General features: G+C 49.3%; 1 protein-coding gene across 1 annotated transcript in view; it reads left to right on the forward strand.

Moving 5' to 3' along the window:
• Window positions 1–7,500, forward strand: part of LOC308382029 (septin-7-like) — a 34,573-nt gene that overhangs the window by 2,090 nt on the left and 24,983 nt on the right. The window lies entirely within an intron of this gene.

Genomic DNA, 7,500 nt, shown 5'->3' on the forward strand with positions numbered 1-7,500 from the left:
TCAGTTACCACAGCTATGGTTTCGCTTTGATTCCCGTTGCATCTGCACGTGTGTGCGCGCTACGTGAGGCTGTCAGCAGGATGACTTCTGTTTTGATTGGCTGACTGCCGGTCTCTATGGTTTTGAGGGAGTGGCCCTCCGCTCTGTGATGTCAGAGTGATGATTGACAGCTGGGTTAGTTATTGTGGTGTTAACCCTGTGTGTGTGTGTGTGTGTGTGTGTGTGTGTGTGTGTGTTAAGGTAGAGTTAACGTGTGTGTGTGTGTGTGTGTGTGTGTGTGTGTTAAGGTAGCGTTAACCCTAAGCACTCCAGGCTGCTCTGATGTGTGCCTTACGGGAGGGAACGTTAGAGAGGGGAAATGATGTCGTCTCTTTTTCCTCCTCTCACTCTTTCCCTGGCTCCTGAACACTGCAGCTCTGTTCTCTCTTTTCTCTCTCTTCCCTCTTTTCTCTCTCTCTTTTCTCACTTCTCTCCATTCTCTCTGTTCTCTCCTTTTTTCCTTTTGCCCACTATGTCGCTTTCTGCCCTCAGTCCAAGTTCCCACTCTGCCTCTCTCCCTCACTGCTTTCAGCTCTGCCCTCTCGATCTGCAGCTCCCCCTTCCTTCTCCTCCTCCTCTCCCCCCTCTCTTTCTCCTCCTCTCTCTCTCCTCCTCCCTCTCTCCACCTCTCTTTCCTCCTCCTCTCATTCCTCCTCCTCTCTCTCCTCCTCCCCTCTCTCCTCCTATCATTCCTCCTCCTATCTCTTCTCCTCTCTCTCCCCCTCTCTCCTCCTCCCACTCCTCCTCCCACTCTCTTCTCCTCACTCTCTCCTTCCCCTCTCCTCCCTTTCTCTCCTTCTGTCTCTCTCCCTTTGTCTCTTGCTTCCCCCAGCCCCTCCACCCCCTCCCGCCACTCCATCTCGCCCTCCTATCCTCTCCCTTTTCTCTTTCACCCTCTCCTTCTTTTTCTTTTTTTCTCGCACTCTTCTGCTCTTTCTCTTTTCCCCCACCCCCCTCTCTCCCTCTCTCTCTCTATCTATCTCTCTCTTTCCCGCTCTTTTCCCCTCTCCCTCTCTACCGCTCTCTCTCTCTCCCTCTCTACCTCTCTCTCTCTCTTTCCCTCTCTCTCTCTAGCTCTCCCTCTCTCTCTCTCCCTCTCTCTCTCTCTCTCTGTGGAGGGGAGTTCCTCTTGACTGAGCTGGTGGTTTATACAGCTGCTGGTTATTTCCTTTAAAGGAAGTGTGCAGTGGGCCGGCCCATGGCCCCGTCCCTCACAGCACAGTGCAGCGCAGCTCCGCTCTACTGTAGGACAGAAGGACAGAAGGACAGTTGGACGGGAGGACGGGGGGACAGGGGGACAGGGGAACAGGAGCCTGGCTCAGTCAAACCCTACTGTACTGCTGCCCTTGTCTGGGCTGAGGCTGTAGCCGAGGCCGGAGCTTGCGCAGGTTGCTGAGGGACAGGAGCTTGGTGGGGTTGCTAAGGGACAGGAGCTTGGTGGGGTTGCTAAGGGACAGGAGCTTGGTGGGGTTGCTGAGGGACAGGAGCTTGGTGGGGTTGCTGAGGGACAGGAGCTTGGTGGGGTTGCTAAGGGACAGGAGCTTGGTGGGGTTGCTAAGGGACAGGAGCTTGGTGGGGTTGCTAAGGGACAGGAGCTTGGAGGGGTTGCTAAGGGACAGGAGCTTGGTGGGGTTGCTGAGGAACAGAAGCTTGGCTGCTGCCTTGCTCTTCTGTGCTTTGGACTAGAGCCTGACTGGGTTAAACTCACTGAGCTGAGACTAGAGCCTGACTGGGTTAAACTCACTGAGCTGAGAGACTAGAGCCTGACTGGGTTAAACTCACTGAGCTGAGCTGAGAGACTAGAGCCTGACTGGGTTAAACTCACTGAGCTGAGCTGAGAGACTAGAGCCTGACTGGGTTAAACTCACTGAGCTGAGCTGAGAGACTAGAGCCTGACTGGGTTAAACTCACTGAGCTGAGCTGAGAGACTAGAGCCTGACTGGGTTAAACTCACTGAGCTGAGACTAGAGCCTGACTGGGTTAAACTCACTGAGCTGAGACTAGAGCCTGACTGGGTTAAACTCACTGAGCTGAGACTAGAGCCTGACTGGGTTAAACTCACTGAGCTGAGACTAGAGCCTGACTGGGTTAAACTCACTGAGCTGAGCTGAGAGATTAGAGCCTGACTGGGTTAAACTCACTGAGCTGAGCTGAGAGACTAGAGCCTGACTGGGTTAAACTGACTGAGCTGAGCTGAGAGACTAGAGCCTGACTGGGTTAAACTCACTGAGCTGAGAGACTAGAGCCTGACTGGGTTAAACTCTCTGAGCTGAGCTGAGAGACTAAAGCCTGACTGGGTTAAACTCACGGAGCTGAGCTGAGAGACTAGAGCCTGACTGGGTTAAACTCACTGAGCTGAGCTGAGAGACTAGAGCCTGACTGGGTTAAACTGACTGAGCTGAGCTGAGAGACTAGAGCCTGACTGGGTTAAACTCACTGAGCTGAGACTAGAGCCTGACTGGGTTAAACTCACTGAGCTGAGAGACTAGAGCCTGACTGGGTTAAACTCACTGAGCTGAGAGACTAGAGCCTGACTGGGTTAAACTCACTGAGCTGAGAGACTAGAGCCTGACTGGGTTAAACTCACTGAGCTGAGAGACTAGAGCCTGACTGGGTTAAACTCACTGAGCTGAGACTAGAGCCTGACTGGGTTAAACTCACTGAGCTGAGAGACTAGAGCCTGACTGGGTTAAACTCACTGAGCTGAGCTGAGAGACTAGAGCCTGACTGGGTTAAACTCACTGAGCTGAGCTGAGAGACTAGAGCCTGACTGGGTTAAACTCACTGAGCTGAGAGACTAGAGCCTGACTGGGTTAAACTCACTGAGCTGAGAGACTAGAGCCTGACTGGGTTAAACTCACTGAGCTGAGAGACTAGAGCCTGACTGGGTTAAACTCGCTGAGCTGAGAGACTAGAGCCTGACTGGGTTAAACTCACTGAGCTGAGCTGAGAGACTAGAGCCTGACTGGGTTAAACTCACTGAGCTGAGCTGAGAGACTAGAGCCTGACTGGGTTAAACTCACTGAGCTGAGCTGAGAGACTAGAGCCTGACTGGGTTAAACTCACTGAGCTGAGCTGAGAGACTAGAGCCTGACTGGGTTAAACTCTCACTTAGCTCACAGTCACTCTCAGCTGCTAGTCTGGACCCCAGTGTGGTGGGCAAAGAGTGGAGACGGGACTCTTGGGCTGCAATCTGTGGTCGCCACGGGGATGGGACACCCATTGTCTTAGAGCACTTCCTCCCAGCCCTCTGGCAGTAAAATAACTTTCTGTAACTGCTTTGACAACCACACACACACACAGGCACGTACGCTCACACACACACACAGGCTCGTACGCTCACACACACACACATCCACACACAGACACAGGCATGTACACACACACGCACACACACACATAGGCAACGCACACACACACACACACACATAGGCATGTACTTCCACACACACACACACACAGGCACGTACGCACGCACACACACACACACACACACACACACACACACACACACACACACACACACACACACCCCAATCTCCAAAGTAAATAAACAAACTCATGTTTGTTTTTCTCTATTTAAACATTCCCAGGAGTGAGGTTAGCCCCTCACACCAGCTATAGGGCAGCTTCAATGCTAACATCTCCCTTATTCAGCTACAGGGCGGCTTTAATGCTAACATCTCCCTTATTCAGCTACAGGGTGGCTTCAATGCTAACATCTCCCTTATTCAGCTACAGGGTGGCTTCAATGCTAACATCTCCCTTATTCAGCTACAGGGCGGCTTCAATGCTAACATCTCCCTTATTCAGCTACAGGGTGGCTTCAATGCTAACATCTCCCTTATTCAGCTACAGGGCGGCTTCAATGCTAACATCTCCCTTTTAGCAACAAGGGGGGTTGTTCTGGCTCTGCCAGCAGTTATTCATTTTAAAGGATGCAGATACTTTTATTTTGTTACACACTGTAGCTACAGGAAGTCGGCAGAAAGAAAAGAAGAAAGTTTGTTAGTTAGCAACACTAAAGCAACATGGAAGTTCGGTGTTATGCTCCTCCTGTGTAGTTGTTCTGAGGCATTCTCTGTAAGTGAAGATAGATGAGAACATTACGTTGTTATGTTTGTGCCTTAAACAAATTAGATAAACTTAAATAAGAATGTTTATGATTACAGCTAAAGTTATAGCTACCAGTTTAGTAACGTGATAGCTTATGATAGCTATTGATAGTGTGAGCTCAACCGTTTCTCTGTAACGTTCGTATTGCCATGTATTTACTGGTGTATGTATGTGTTTTCCAGTTTCACAATTTTCCACATAAAGAATCAACATCACCCTCGGTGTCCGAATCTCATTGTGGAGGTTGTTTAGCTTTCTGGATAGCAGAATTAGGAGGACATTCTGTGAGGCCATTACAGGGGTGAAATGCTGTATTCTCCTTAATGATGGCAAGTAACATGTCCAAACATGACACCAGCACGCACACATCAGATGCAAACCCACAGAGTCACCAGAGTCAAAAAACACTCCTTTTATCCAGAAGAGAATACAACACAACACGTTATTTAAAGGTGGGGTCCGTAATTATAATCCATTAAGCTCGGAAATAAATCTCACATTCTCATCGCATTCCTCTAGCCGTCACTTCTGTCTGCACGTGCGCGTGTGCGCGTGCGTGCGCTCATTCAAACTGGTGTCCGTACGCAGTCCTCGGTCTGTAAATGAGAAATTGCCCCACCACGCCTGATATCTTTCAGGTGGCATTGACGTCATTATTAGAGTCAAGCACAACAGTGAAACCCGGTTTCAGCTCCATCTGTTTAACCTGCAGTCAGGGTGGCGCATCACTGTGTCTTCGCCGGTGTCTATCTTGCCCCTGCCTGTCCCCACCTGCCCTTACCCGCCCTTACCCGCCCCTGGGGCACTGTGCCAACACGCTAACAACAGAGAAGAGGCGGCGCTACCTGCTAAACCTGTTTAGGATGTTACAGCGTGTGTACGACTACAACAGGACAAGATGTGGCTTTAAGGATGGCTTGATGTGTTTTGTGTATGGTCTTGGGTGGGATTATGGGGGATTATTGGGGATTACGCCACACAGTGCCATATCTGGCTCGTGGTAGGAACCATACGGAGACCAAGTGCCCTTAATCTGGAGAACAGGTGGAATATTAAAAGTCCCTTTTGCAGTTTTCCTCCTAATTTTCCAGTGAATGTGCCGTGACCAGGGTGACGAGGGTGGGGATGCAGTCATTCGGCCTGTGGCTTCCCGAGGGTTAATGCAGCCACGGAAACCTTATGATCATGCCTGTGACCTTTGACCTGAGGTCTTTACTTCATGGCAAAATATTTCTCCTTTGCACCCAGTTAGTCCTCGTATGGTTACCCAGAGTGCACTATGGCCATGAGTCTTTGCGTAGGTCTGAGGGCTGTTTCACGTCAAACCTTAGCGCTGACGGTTTCTTTTGAAGACGGAGCCCTCCTGAGGGCCTGCAGTGAGAAACGGTGTTTGCTGATATCAGATGCTTCTCTTCCTGTTACTGAATACTAGATTTACGTTTATTTGTTACGCAGGTGCTGTTATTAGAAGCAGTTTAAAGAGAGACATTATACAACCCAGGCATAATGTAGGACTGTAGCACTGGGGCTATGTAGTATCCAGACTGCTCTTATAAAAAGACCCATGGCCATAATATTATGAAAAAAATATTACTGTTATAACACATGTCTGTGTGTTAACATTATCTGACTGCCCAGACTGGAGGTGTGTGTGTGTGTGTGTGTGTGTGTGTGTGTGTGTGTGTGTGTGTGTGTGTGTGTGTGTGTGTGTGTGTGTGTGGTGAGTAAGAAGGTTTCTGTAGTGTGTTTGAGTGACTGGGAGGGAGCGTGTATCTGATAACCTGTAGTGCCCTATGCGCTACCTACACACTTGCATGCATACACATACACACACTCTCCCTTTCTCGCTCTCACTTTCACACACACACACCAACACACACACATTTCACCACCCCTTGCTGTCGTCTGTCTAATTCAAGGTGACGTTTAAAGATGGCAGAGTTTCATTGGTTGTTTTCACAAGACCGCAGTGCCACTATTCTCACACACACACACACACATACACACACACACACACACACACACACACACAGTGCCACTATTCACAGCCCCTCAGGCTGTGGGTGAAATGAATCTACTAGTTTGCTCTATCGTCTTTGAAGAAGAGAGGAAAAGAAAGAGAAGAGAGAGACGGAGGGGTGTGGGGAGGGGTTGTCATGGTGATTGCGAGGTCAGCACAGCTCTGCTCTCCAGGAAAATATTTACACACTTTAGAAGTGAAGGAGCAAAAACAAGAGTCCTTTTGTGCCTGGCTCTAGCCATCTATTTACAGCTCCTCATCTCCCTCCCTCCCTCCTGCTCCCCTGCTTTTCCCCTCTCTCTCTCTATTTCTTCCTTTCCCCCCCCCACTTTCCCTTTCTCTCTTCTTCCCCCTCCCCACCTCGCTTTCTTTCTGCCTTCTTCCCTCTCTCTTTCTTTCTCCCCTTCCCTCTCTCCCTTCTCTCTCTTTCTCTCTTTTTGTCCCTTTCTCTGTCTTCCCCTCTTTCTCCCTCTCTCTCTGGCAAATGTACAGTGACTTGGCCATTTTACACTGAATGTAGTTAACCTGTGGCTGATCGCATAATCAATAATAATAATCAATGCACGTCACCGGCTTCTAACCGTAAAACCGTCATTTTCAATGTTCGTTTGAAGGTCAGTAAAGAAGGGAGGGGAGAAGTAAGGGATAGAGAGATAGAAGGGAGGAACTAAAGACAGAGAAGGAAGGAGCGAGAGAGAGAGAGGGAGAAAAGTGAGAAAGAGAGAGAAATGGAAGAAAGGAGAGAGAAAGAGAGAGGAAGGAAGAAAGGGTAGAAGAGTGTTCCATGCCAGTGTTCCCTCTTTCTTTACAGTGGCCCTTTTGTTCAGCCTCGTCATCACTCTCTCTTAAAGTCACAACACACACACACACACACACACACACACGCACACTCACACAAGCACTCCCTTTTACAATAACAATACATGCGCGAACACACACACACACACACACACACACACACACACACACATACTTTTAAAGTCAGAACACACAATCACTGATTCCCATACAGTTAGAACAAGCGGACATACAATGACGCTTCTCTTCCTCACAGTCAGAACACAAACACACACACACTTGTACACACACTTGTACACACACTCTTACTCACACTCAAATTCTCACACCTACTCACCCTTTCCTGTTCTCACACCATGACCTCAGTAGACACATGATTCTTCTTCCCAGTGAAAACGTAGGCACACGCACACACACATGCACACACATGTGTGCACACACACACACGCAGACCAAACAGTCACCGAGGTATGTTAAACACTCATACACACACCGCTGTGCTTCAAGTGAAACTCCAGCTGCTGTTC

Source organism: Sprattus sprattus (genome assembly GCF_963457725.1).
Source record: "Sprattus sprattus genome assembly, chromosome: 20".
In the NCBI taxonomy this organism is placed as follows: domain Eukaryota; kingdom Metazoa; phylum Chordata; class Actinopteri; order Clupeiformes; family Clupeidae; genus Sprattus; species Sprattus sprattus.